Source organism: Rhipicephalus sanguineus, unplaced genomic scaffold (assembly GCF_013339695.2).
Source record: "Rhipicephalus sanguineus isolate Rsan-2018 unplaced genomic scaffold, BIME_Rsan_1.4 Seq730, whole genome shotgun sequence".
NCBI lineage: Eukaryota > Metazoa > Arthropoda > Arachnida > Ixodida > Ixodidae > Rhipicephalus > Rhipicephalus sanguineus.
In genome coordinates, this window is record NW_023615863.1 from 24,562 (window position 1) to 37,246 (window position 12,685).

The 12,685-nt window shown below is 42.9% G+C and overlaps 1 long non-coding RNA gene across 1 annotated transcript; it reads right to left on the reverse strand.

The window, feature by feature from the left end:
• Window positions 1-10,325: 10,325 nt before the first annotated feature.
• LOC119378198 (uncharacterized) lies at window positions 10,326-12,527 on the reverse strand. The gene is made up of 3 exons (XR_005180952.2): window positions 12,309-12,527; window positions 11,615-11,687; window positions 10,326-10,394 (listed from the first exon to the last, which is right to left on the reverse strand). It is a non-coding gene; the product is annotated as an uncharacterized LOC119378198 (long non-coding RNA).
• Between the last annotated feature and the right edge of the window lie 158 nt (window positions 12,528-12,685).

Below are 12,685 nucleotides of genomic sequence, written 5' to 3' on the forward strand. Positions count from 1 at the left end.
ACAACATCGTTTATGAGTTACTGCTGTCCTGTGGCAAGAAATACATAGGGCAGACGGGACGGTGTGCCAATGACAGGTCTGCTGTGAGCACGCAAATAACGTGCGAACTGGAGGTGTGGGACATTTGGCTTTCCACTGCAGGAAGTGTGGGTGCGATCCCATGTATTCGCAGTGCACTGCGACAGGAAGGAGCCAGGCACAAACAACACGCGAGATAATTGAAGCGGCGAAGATTGCAAGTTTGGGAGACATGTGCATTAGTGCACCTTCAATTGACCTATCCAAAAAGAACTAGACTTTCTAAGCAAGGCCCACGGGGTGACTAGACGATAGTGGTAGTCAGGAATGACCGCTTGATCTCTTAAAGAAGAAAAAAATCCGGTATCAGGTTGTTTGATTGCTTATCATGCATACTTATTTGTGGTTTTACATGAAGCCTTCGTGTACAATGCGCCTGCGTGCGTTGCTTTTTGTTGTCTATATATACATGTACCACTGTAGAAAATAAAGCATATGTTGGAAGTCAGCGCTGTGTCTGCGTCGTTTTTCGTCCCTGTTCTATTGCGCGCTCAGAAAGTCAAACATGAATTACCAACTTGCCGATGCCTACGCTCTCTCAATATATATATATGTGTGTGTGTGTGTGTGTGTGTGTGTCATTCCATGCCAAGTGTCCCAGACGTGGCGCTCGCACATCACAGATTTTGCTGATAAAATTTGTGCCTTTTTCCTGTGCCACATGGAGTATTGTGGCAAAACACTTTTGGTCGAAAAAAATTTTGACAATCATGGCACCCCCTCGAAATTCGCTTCTATTTATTAAACTGTACCTAATAGAAAAATGTGTATAAAATCTATTTTTGTGTGTTGAGCTACGAAACCGCGCTTGCGCTATCACAGAGGTTCTGTTTAGTTGTCCCATTCATTATTTCCGATTTTTTTTGTGTTTCACTACCAGCTACGTAGCTTCAAAAACTACAAAAATCTTCAATGTTCGTGAATTTTTCTTGAGCTATTTGCAACTCACCCTAACCAATATTAATCATAGCCTGATTTCCAGGAAAGTGTATTTTAGTACAGAAATGTTTAGGGGTAAAATAGACTTCAAATCTTTCCGAAAAAATTGTGATATTTGAGAAAATGTACGATTTGTCACATGTTTGACCGTATTTTTCATACTGATGCGGTCAAAGTAAAAATCCTCGTCATGTGGCGTTTGATAGAAGACTTCATCGTTAAGTAACGAAGAAAGTCTAATCAAATCATTTTTTTGTTTTAAGGAAGAAAATAATTTTTGAATATGGCCCTCCGATCGCGCAGTGCATTTCATTTTGCTGCCACTTCGCCGCAAAGCACGTGGTCGCCCTTACAGCTGACACTCGTCACAGGCAGCGGCCAGATGCGAGATGTATGTCAGCGGCTCGTGAGTGGTCGAAAGTCTTGTCGCGCTGTCAGGGCGACGAGTAATGAATTTGCGTTACAATGAGCATTTGCTAGGCGGGCCCAATGGGAAATATGGACGCCCGAGAGCAGCATGTGGAGTCGTTGAACAATGTCCTAGAGGGACGTCTGCACAACTAGCATACACATACTGAAAGAAATAATGCACACTGTACACACTTCTTTCTCAGAGTATACATGTTGTACAGACGGCCTCTAGCACAATGTGCCAACGACGCCATAGGCTGCTCTCAGGCGTCCATACTTCCCATTGGGCCCGCCAAGCAAGCTCACATTGTAACGCGAATTCATTACTCGTCACCCTGACATCAACGTGACAAGACTTTCGACCACTCACGAGCCACTGACATACATCTCGCATCTGGCCGTTGCCTGTGACGAGTGTCAGCTGCAAGGGCTACCACGTGCTCTGCGGCGAAGTGGCAACAAAATGAAATGCACTGCGCGTTCGGAGGGCCAAATTCAAAAATTATTTTCTTCCTTAAAAGAAAAAAATGATTTGATAAGACTTTTTTCATTACTTAACGATGAAGTCTATCAAACGCCGCATGACGAGGATTTTTACTTTGACCACATCAGTATGAAAAATATGGTCAAACATGCAACAAATCGTACATTTTCTCTAATTTCACAATTTTTTTTCGGAAAGATCTGAAGTCTATTTTACCCCTAAACATTTCTGTACTAAAATACACTTTCCTGGAAATCAGGCTATTATTAATATTGGTTAGGGTGAGTTCCAGATAGCTCAAGAAAAATTCACGAACTTTGAAGATTTTTGTAGTTTTTGAAGCTACGTAGCTGGTAGTGAAACACAAAAATTCGGAAATAATGAATGGGACAACTAAACAGAACCTCTGCGATAGCGCAAGCGCAGTTTAGAAGCTCAACAGACAAAAGTAGATTTTATACACATTTTTCTATTAGGTACAGTTTAATAAATAGAAGCGAAATTCGAGGGGGTGCCAGGACCGTCAAAAATTTTTTCGAGCAAGAATGTTTTGCCACAATACTCCATGTGGCACAGGAAAAAGGCACAAATTTTATCAGCAAAAGCTGCGATGTGCGAGCGCCACGTCTGGGATACTTGGCATGGAATGACCCTTAAATATAAGAGCTACAGAAAGATCACGAAGGTCCTGATACTGTAGGAAGGCATTTGACACACGACGTACGTTTTAGCACTATGCTAATGCTAAAACATACGTCGTGTGTCAAGTACCTTATATATATAAGGTATGATATATATAAATATATATATTTAGCGGTGGTATGGAGAGTTCTGTACAGAACTGAAATACAGAAACACCGTCCAGAAATACAGCGAGACACATTACCGTCAGAATGAGTGAGATATGAAAAGCAATAGTTTCGCTAACATCGTTCATTACTGTCAAATGCGGCAATATACTAGACCTGGCATAAACATTAGCATAGCCAGCAGTCAGTTTTTATGAATAGGAATCAATGGCCAGCCATCAAGCACTTCTTTGCGACATCCATTACATATTTTATGTGGCATACAGCGCAAAACATGCAACATGTGTAGTTCTCATGTAGTACAGGATTCTCATGTAGTCATCTGAGATACAGGACCCCAATAGGTGACACAGCTTGCGTGCATGAGCTTGGCAGTGTCGTGTTCCCAGACCATGTCAGGGTCAGGTGGCATTCTGGCGAAAAGGACAGCGGGTTGCACTGATTCGAGACCACTCACAGCCAGACCTTAAGCGTGGCTATTCCGAATTCTTGGACACGTCTTGACTACCTCGAGACACGAAGTTTCCAAGGAGGCTTCCTGGTCAAATGCAGCTGTAGAGCTTCAATGTGCAGTCTTGAAGCAACCTGAAATAGTCAAGTGCACAAAAATAAACACATGATGACAGACAGATCGATCACCTTTTAATCTGACAAGGGCAGCGCTCACACACCAGATTCCATGAAGTGTCATGGCAATGAACAAAACCAGGGATACTCATTAACTTTGCTGTACTTTGAGGGTCTGTTACTCCCTTAGCCAGCTGCAACTGTTTCCGCTGCATGACCTCCGTACAATTAGAAGGATGTTTTTTTAGAGAACGCATATTTCTTATCAAAATTGTATAATAGTCACGCTCAAGATGTTTTCGCGCACACACTCTATGTCAAGAAGGAAATAGTTTGCTGCAACTAAAATGGCAATGAAGAGATTAATTAACAAAAACTCATTAATTAACTTTTAATTCCTGACCTGGAGGTAGTTGTTCATATTAGAAAGTTGTATCGCGTGCCAATTTATGGCATACACATTTTTTTTAATCGCGAAAGTTACACATAATTCGTAATATTCATCCTTGAATTTCAAGGATGAAATCGAAACTGATAGCGCCTGACGTGCAGGAAACGTCACTTCTCTGTTACGTAAGCTCGGAGCTACACGTGAAAAGAAGGTGATGATAGTTTAATGAAGGTGGGCCGAAGCAGAATGTGATCAGGAAAATCTGCAAGCATTCAGAAATACACAAGTAAACAGCTTATTATTTGGGTGCGATGTGTGGTACTTATCTGTAAACATAGAAAGAAAAGGTTGATATTACTGCCGTTTCGGATGCGCGCATCTCGAAAGAAACAAATGAGCACCAAACGCCACATGCAAAGGTAAGGCGATACGCTGACGCAAGTTAGATGACTTGCCAGTTTTCACGAAAAGGTACGACCACGACGCGCCTTCATTCAAATTTCGTCACTCCCTTGTCGCGGGCAGCTCCGGTCTGACGTAACAGAAAAACCGCGTTTTCTGTGTGCCGGACACGATCAGTTTTGATTTAGCCCTTAAAATTTCACAATAAATATCTCGAGTTACGTAAAACTTTCATGATTTCTGAAAAATGGGTATACCATAAAGCGGCACGCACTACAAATTTCTAATATAAACAACTGCCCTCAAGTCAATAAATAAAAATTAGTTAACGGGTTTTTGTTAATTAGTCCCGTCAACGCATTTTTTGTTGCGGCAGAATATTTCCGCCTCGAACTAGAGTACTACTGGAGCGTGACTGTCATAGAGTTTTTTTATAAAAGATATGTACTGTCTGAAAAAAAATCACCCTGTATAGCATGGCAGCAGTATTTTAATAATAATAATAATTGTTGGGGTTTGACGTCCCAAAACCACGATAAGATTATGAGAGACGCCGTAGTGGAGGGCTTCGGAAGTTTCGACCACCTGGAGTTCTTTAACGTGCACCTAAATCTAAGCACACGGGTCTAAACCATTTTCGCCTCCATCGAAAATGCGGCCGCCGCGGCCAGGATTCGATCCCGCAACCTGCGGGTCAGCAGTAGAGCACCATAACCACTAGACTAGCAGTATTTTAACGAAGACCTGTAGGTCGCGGGATCGAGTCCCGGCCTCGGCGGCTGCATTTTCGTTGGAGGCGAAAATGTTTGAGGCCCGTGTACTTAGATTTACCTGCACGTTAAAGAACCCCAGGTAGTCGAAATTTCCAGAGCCCTCTACTACGGCGTCTCTCAATCATATGGTGGTTTTGGGATGTTAAACGCCAAATGTTATTATTAGTTTAACGAAGAAAACGGCAAAATGTGTATACAGCTACACGAAATATGGCGAATGTACGACAAGACTAGGCTTGCCTTCACTGCCTTCTTTCTGTCGCATCATTGTGAGCGTGCCCTTCTAGTGCCTGGCTTCAGAACAGCTGCACGAAGGTGCAGCTATTCTAAAGGCCTAATGTGCCATTTTTTCTTCAGATCTATATCAACAGGCAAAGGTCTCGTTTTTCCGTTTGTCTGGAAGGACAACCCACCAGCCAGCGTTGACCAGTATAGAGGGTTGGGAGCAAACTCGGGCAAACTGTGCAGCACAAACATCACCTCAAACCTCAAACAATCGAGGTGATGAGAAGCGGTCAAACAAAAAGGAACAGTGCTGAAGTGACTTATATACATATTAAAAACAACAGCTGATTATGGCATGAAATTGGGACAATTAAGGTGCATTGTAAAAGAATGTCAAATGAGGTACCCTGCTGTAAAAAGTGCTAAATATTCATTGCAGACTATGGCGAATAGAATTCAAATAGGATACAGCGAGTGTTTCGAGGTATAATGACGAAGCAATAATTGCTAGAGATTTATGAGCGAAAAGCACAATGCGATTAAGCGGTGCTACATAGTGGGAGATCACGGATTAATTTCAACTACCTGGAGTTCTTCAACGTGCACAAATCAGAGGGCGTGGGAGTTTCTGTATCTCGCCCCCTTCTAAATGCAGCTGCCGGGGTCAGGAATAGAACCCGCGTCCTTGGGCTTCGCAGCGTAACGCTTCCAAGTCCATTTTAAGGGATTTTTGTCCACTGCCCACAACATCACTGTAGACTGTATCTTTGTGTTGAAAATATTAACGAACTGAACCACGGCTGGTATAACAAAGGCATCCAATATCCACGAAACACAGCGTTTGAGCAGTATGTTTACTGCCATTATTACTAGCCGGTGTTGTGTTTACTATTAGGTACTAGCACCACACCACATTAGACAAAGCAAGTATCACAGGAGGATGAGGTTATGCTCGTATGCAGTTTGTGGAGAAAAAAAAAAAAAACTACAACTTTGAAGTGAACTCACATTTACCTTTGTTGCATGATATTTTTTAGCATCATAAGATCAAGTCACCACTGTTTCAATTAAATGAAACCGTGCTACAAAAGCTATTGCATCAAAGTTTTATAGCAGTTACGCACGCACGCACGCACGGACGCGCACGCACGCACGCGCGCGCACACACACACACACAAACAAACAAACAAGCAAACACGGCGAGAAGTTCGAATATGCAGCGAATAAATACGTATTAAACGTGTTTCAACGTCTGGGTAGCAAAGGAAAGAAACACTAAATTCTAGAGTTTCACGAGCCAAAATCATGATCTGGATATCAGGCATGTTCGGGCCGGGTGCATTAGATTGATTTTGATCAGCTGATCTTACTTACCCTTCAAATATATATCGGTGCAACGTTGCTCTACGTGTCACCGCACTCGACTTGCAACTGAGATTTCAGCTCGCAATTTCATGTTTTTCTGGCATGTATGGAATAAGGAAACACGATATTGGCGCGCACCACTCCGTTTTACCCGCTACTGGATAGTCCAGTGCGGTTTTCGTCGTTGCCAAGCCATTGAAACACGATAGCAAAATCCGTGCAACTGGAACATCAGAAAGACAAGTGGCAAAGCTACGTGTGAAGCGAATAAAAGAGTTGTAGGCAGAAGCCGGCAGAACTCACCTGAAATCTATAACGACCGTAGGAGCGTCGTCCACAGGCTTCGTCTGTCGGTGCCACTGGGATCCGTCATGCGCTGCCATCTTGCTCAGGCAAGTTCACGACGAAACGAAGCTTACTGCAGGGACTTCTCCGTCCGGAGGCTGCTTTTCCCAAACAATGAGTGACACTGCTTCAGCCAGTCACGGCAAGCGTGAGCCGACGACACGATACTACGCCACGAATGCATAGCACGGAAGGAAAGTCACGCAAAACGATCAGCCAGACACGGCAAGAGCGAGCCGACGATACGATACTACGCCACGAATGCATAGCACGAAGAAAGTCACGCAAAACAATCACTTGCAATCACGCCTGACGACACAGATTATTCTGGCGGACTAAAGAACGACCACAACGAGACGGATCACGAACAATGCCGTCTCACGACGCCAGGCCAAAATGGCTGTCTCGTATTGATGGCTTCGGCTTTGGATTAAAGTAGCCTCCACGAACGCCTAAATGGTTTCGGTTTTGTTTTGGTGCTATAGAACACACATCCATGCATAGTTAAAGCTCTATTGAATAATATCAGGGTGGAGGAGGCGAAGCGTGCCCTGTGTGTGTCTGTAAGGGCTGTACGGTGGGAGGGGGCGCAGGTGAACGTGCATCCCCTGCTCTAGGGGCTAGGGAGAGTGCGGTGAGGCCGTGTGTGCGTGCCTAGCTGTGCTCAACGTTTGCTGAGCGATTTGGTGGCCCGCGCGGATTATCGTGAAGATATAGTTTAGCTGTGGCGGGCAGAAATGATGACCACGCGAGCTATAATTCTGGTAGTATTGTCGCTCTTTAGGAGACGCGGTAAAGCGTCGCCTTGATAACCGGTCTGCGCGGTTATCATGCCAGCTTTGCGGCACATGTTTTTACGGCCGTCGAGTTAGATGCGTTCCCGATCGCCAGTGCGTTCAACACCATGCACGTCCATTTCACTAATAAATGTATGTTTTCTGCCATACATGCTGTCGTAGGAATCTACAAACCTCGCTTGCAAACGTGCGAAGATTCGCAAATTTGTCAGCGCTGCCATTGTTAAACGTTGTCATAACTCTGAATGTTTCGCTTGGGGGCAAGATTTTTTAAGAACCCTGTTTACTTGTAGACGTTTTCGAAGCGCCGTTTCAGCAATATCGTAACTGAAGCCATAACACAATACGTGCGTAATTCCACATTTTACGAATCCATGTTATATATTCTCAACCAAAATTTTTCGGTATACCACAAGCCAAAGCAGCGAACTGTATCTTGGTCGCAGCCAGTGAAGCTTTCTTTTTAAAAAAAGCCCACCCTGTATATGCAGAACCATCACTGACTCCCTTGGAGCAAGGGAGTCATCTATTTCATTCAGGAGCGTCGACCAGAGCATTGTGACTCCCCTTAGAAAAAAAGGTGGTCATCGGCTGCCACAAAGAGAGTCAAGCAGACGTGACTCCCTTTTGACTCTCTTTTTTTTAAGAGTGTAACGTTTGAGTACATACGTCTGTATTATTGAAATGAAGTGCACTTTATGGCGCGGTGATCTGAATATTGTACGTAACATTCGTTAGCGTATTCACCCGGGGTCGAGGGACCCTTGAATGTAGCTTGCTGAATCATAGGAATACCAATGTAATGTTTATAGACCGCTACAAAAGCGGAGCCAAAACTGGAACCACGCACGTTAACCTGTCATGAAGCCTGCATCGTAGCAGTAAATATGTAGCGCTTATTGCTTTGTTATAAAATTAGATAGCCAGCACCACAACCGCAATTAACGTTGCACCGACATTACGCTTGCATGTTTTTCCAAAGCAGTTTCCAGACCTGGCGTGGCTCATGTGGTAGAATACCTGACTGCCACGCAGAAGGCTTGGGTTCGATTCCTGCTGGGATCATGATATTTATTCTTTGCATTTGTCGGGGTCGGCGCTGCAGGTGTCGGTTTTTACCAGTGTCTGTTGTCGCCGTTCCTTGGTAGATATAAACCTCCAATCACCTGTGGCGCATACCCGTATACCACGGCCCGTGGTAAACGGGTATCTGCCATACCTGTCTGGAAGAAATTGTCTGACGATGTACGCGACATGATTTTCACGTTATTCATGTTATGACCAGACACTCATATTCATCAAGTCCTCTTACGCTCTCATGCTAATTTTGGTCTACACCAAGTTAAGGAGGCGATCAGGAGAGCACCCAGACGTATAGGCGGCTAGATAGATAGATAGATAGATAGATAGATAGATAGATAGATAGATAGATAGATAGATAGATAGATAGATAGATAGATAGATAGATAGATAGATAGATAGATAGAAACGCTCAAAGTGCCAAAGGTTCGCTAAGAAATGCTTTGCATTAAAATTATTCCCGAAAAAAGTTCTTCACGAGGCGGGACTCGAAGCCGCGTACCCTCGATCCGAAGGCGACCGTCCTAACCACTTGGCTTTTATTAACGCGATAGCGGTAAAGAGCTCGTTTCGCAGAAATTCCGGTGTCGGCGTCGGTGACGGCGTCGTTGGTTGTAAGCGAAAAATCATCATCTTGTCCGTGACCACAAAATCGAGAAAGATGCAAATGAAGTAAATAATAAAAATTTTTGGACCCGAGTGAAAATCGAATTCAGGCCATCTGCGTGGCAAGCAGGTGTTCTAAGAACCACGCTATTTCTTGAAACTGCTTTCGGGAGAAAAGACTATATGAGTATCATGTAGTGGAAGGAGTCTCCTTATCGACTGTAATATTGCGTGACAGAAGCGTAGAATCGCGCCAGGCGTTAAAACATATTAATTGCGCAACAAGTGGGTGTTTTAAAGGCCCACCCATTACAAAGCGCTCAGACATATTTAATCATATCAGCAGCAAAAGGATCAACAAAGTGAACATCTGCGTAAGTTCGTGTGTTGCCCTACGGACACGTAGTCCCAGCCAACCATTTCACATCCAGTGGACATTACATAAATATCAACCATGAGATATTTAATCTTCAGAGGATGTCCACAAAAATTAATTTAATATTTATAAAATATTCAGAGGATGTCCATTTTGAACAGAGTGGACCTCCATAGGATGTCCACAGCAGTTCCACACACAATATTGATATGATATCGGCAATATTAGTACAATATTTAGAGGACGTCCATTTTCACAAGAGTGAACATCCATAGGTTGTCCACAGCAGTTCCACAGATAACATTGATATATCAAATGGCATTTATTTTTAGGTGCATGGACCCATGCAATTGCGCCATATGCTACAAAATAAGACTGTTAATCGATATGATTGCTTTCCGAGGCAAAAATTTCCAGCAAGTGAAACCACTTGAAGTGGTCCCACTTGCCCCATTCCCCCCTACCCCCGTGGAATAATTTCCAGTTAGAATCTTGTTTCCAACTGGAAATCCCTCGACGAATGTTTATACAGAGTACAATTCAGACTGGCCAGATCTTGCACAGATGTTAGCTGGCTGCTATTGCATGTCATGTGGTTCCTACTTTATCAATCACAGGACCTGCTGGTCCAGTGAACAGTGCACAGCAAAAGTAGTATGATGGTGAAACTTAACAGGATTTATTGAACGCTTCCAGCAACATATCTTGGGATGTAGAATGTGTTTGCACATGTTCCTGTACGCCACCTGGAAGAAATATTTATGCGTAGTAAGTTAAAAGTAAAACAATAAACACATCAAACACCTTTCTAGCAAAAGCCACAATGGCCCTTAGCCCGTTTTGCAAAGGACATGCACAGTTTAAGGTGTGCCTTCAGCCCACTTGGTTGGCTAGATGAACCATGAAACGGTTATCAATGTACATTTTAAGCTACTTTTAATAGACTTAAAATAAGTTAACTTGTACGTATTTACTGTTGTTTGCTGCATGGGCAGATGTGCACCATTATAAGACATGACCGTATTGCACAGCATTGGGGGGGGGGGGGGCTTACACAAACCATGCAGCACTTAATTTATCAAGGCAAGGCAGAGAAAAATAACATTTGCTCATGTAGATGACTGGCCGTTACATCGGTATCATAAAGGTTGACAATGCAAGCAATGAAACAAAAAATATAAACATGAGTAGAAGATAACGGTATTTTGGAGCAACTTCAGAGTGTATTCCAAATCAGCAGGCGTTTAGAGGATAAGCTATTTGTTCTTACACAGTGCAGAAAAATATCTATTAGAGTATGAAACAGATTATTAAACGTGGCTTTTCTAGACATCTCTGGGGCGCATCAAAATGTTAATTAGGAAATCTTAAGGACTATATTGAAAGAAGCTGGCATACGTAATGACTGCATAAGCTTGTGAGGAAGATGCACCGAGATATCATAGTCTGCATGCAATGAGAAAGAATAAGTAGCAAAGAGAACATTGACATAAGCAAAAGGCTGAGGCAGGAATGTCCACTGTCTCAGCTGTTATTCATGTTATACATGGTGAGGATTGAAAAAAGTGAGAATGAAACAACACTGGTTTCCATATGCCACAATTTGTATAGGATGAGTTTTGACTCACAGTGGAGAAAAAACGAGGAGACTCGCCAGCCAGCAGTGTAAGCGATATAACAACATAAGACGTAAGGTGAAAAGTCATAGAGGCGAAAAAGATTTATTGGATAGTAGCGATGGAAAACAAGAAATATTTTGAGTATCTAGCGAAAGGGCAAGACGAAATAAGGAGGGAAGCATTTTATGATAATTTAAGGGGAAGTGCTTTACTATTTGAAGTGAGGTCAGGTTGCCTTAGAACGCGTAGTTATAAAGCGAGATTCAGTAAAGAAGAAAAATGTAAATGCTGTAGAGAAGCTATAGGAAACAACGCAGCATGTTTTAATTGATTGTAAATATATTCACCTGGGTTTATGTTTGGGCACTCACCTACATGAAGTCTTGGGTTTCAGAAACAACCATAGAAAGGTAAACAGATCTACGATAGAAGTAAGTAATATACGTTTAGAGGATTGATGAAGCAAAAGTAGGGAGAAATGACAAAAATAAATAGTGGTAAAACTAAGGTCACTTTGCCGTAAGTTGTGCTGCGAAATCATGGGCTTTTATTTAATTGAACTAGACAAGGCATTAGGCCAAATTAAAAATAACAATGAAGTTCTTTGTTTAGCTTTGGCGCACAGGTCGCCACCTCGTTATAATGGGACGCTCATAGAATCCATCCATCCAACCATTCATTCATCCATGTACTTGGAATGTTCAACAGAAACGCATGACGGCTGGTGCTTTTTTGAGTCATCAGTGAATGCTGTGTTTTCGCCCGATAGTCAAACGTTGTCACAGTGCGGAAGCAGGGCTTTTCCTTTCATATATACCTTGACTAGTAGTATATCAGTGTCCTCAGCGCTCAACGGTCGTGTAAGAAAGCGCCAGGCGCCATGCCGGCTGACTACCGCATTCCAATCGCTGAGCGCTGTACTTCGCGCATCCATAGACATCGCATACAGGACTATACAATACGGTACCATGCTTAATAAAGCCCACGAACATTCGGGATAAACGTTCACTTATACTTGAAATGTATTAATGCAACACTTACCTCCTTATGGAAGAATTATAGCTGAGGAAATCGGTGTAGTTCGACCAGCGCTGATGAATCCAAGATACCGCCAGTACAGCCGCAAAAACCGCTCAAACGTGCTGGTCATTACGTGTAACACTTTCCACAGATAAATCTGACCAAGAATACCAACTATGTCATGGTAATGTCAGACAGGTCCCTCTACAAAACTCGCTGCAATAGCGGATACACACAAGAAGAAAGCCCCACGACGAGTCTATGTCGGCCGATGTCGGCCATGTGTTGTACGAAACTGTGGTGACTTAATAAGATTTCTACAATATATTAGAGCGCTGTTAGTAAAACTTTTAGCTCTAAATAAAAAGCACAACATTATTTATTTAGTAATAATATTA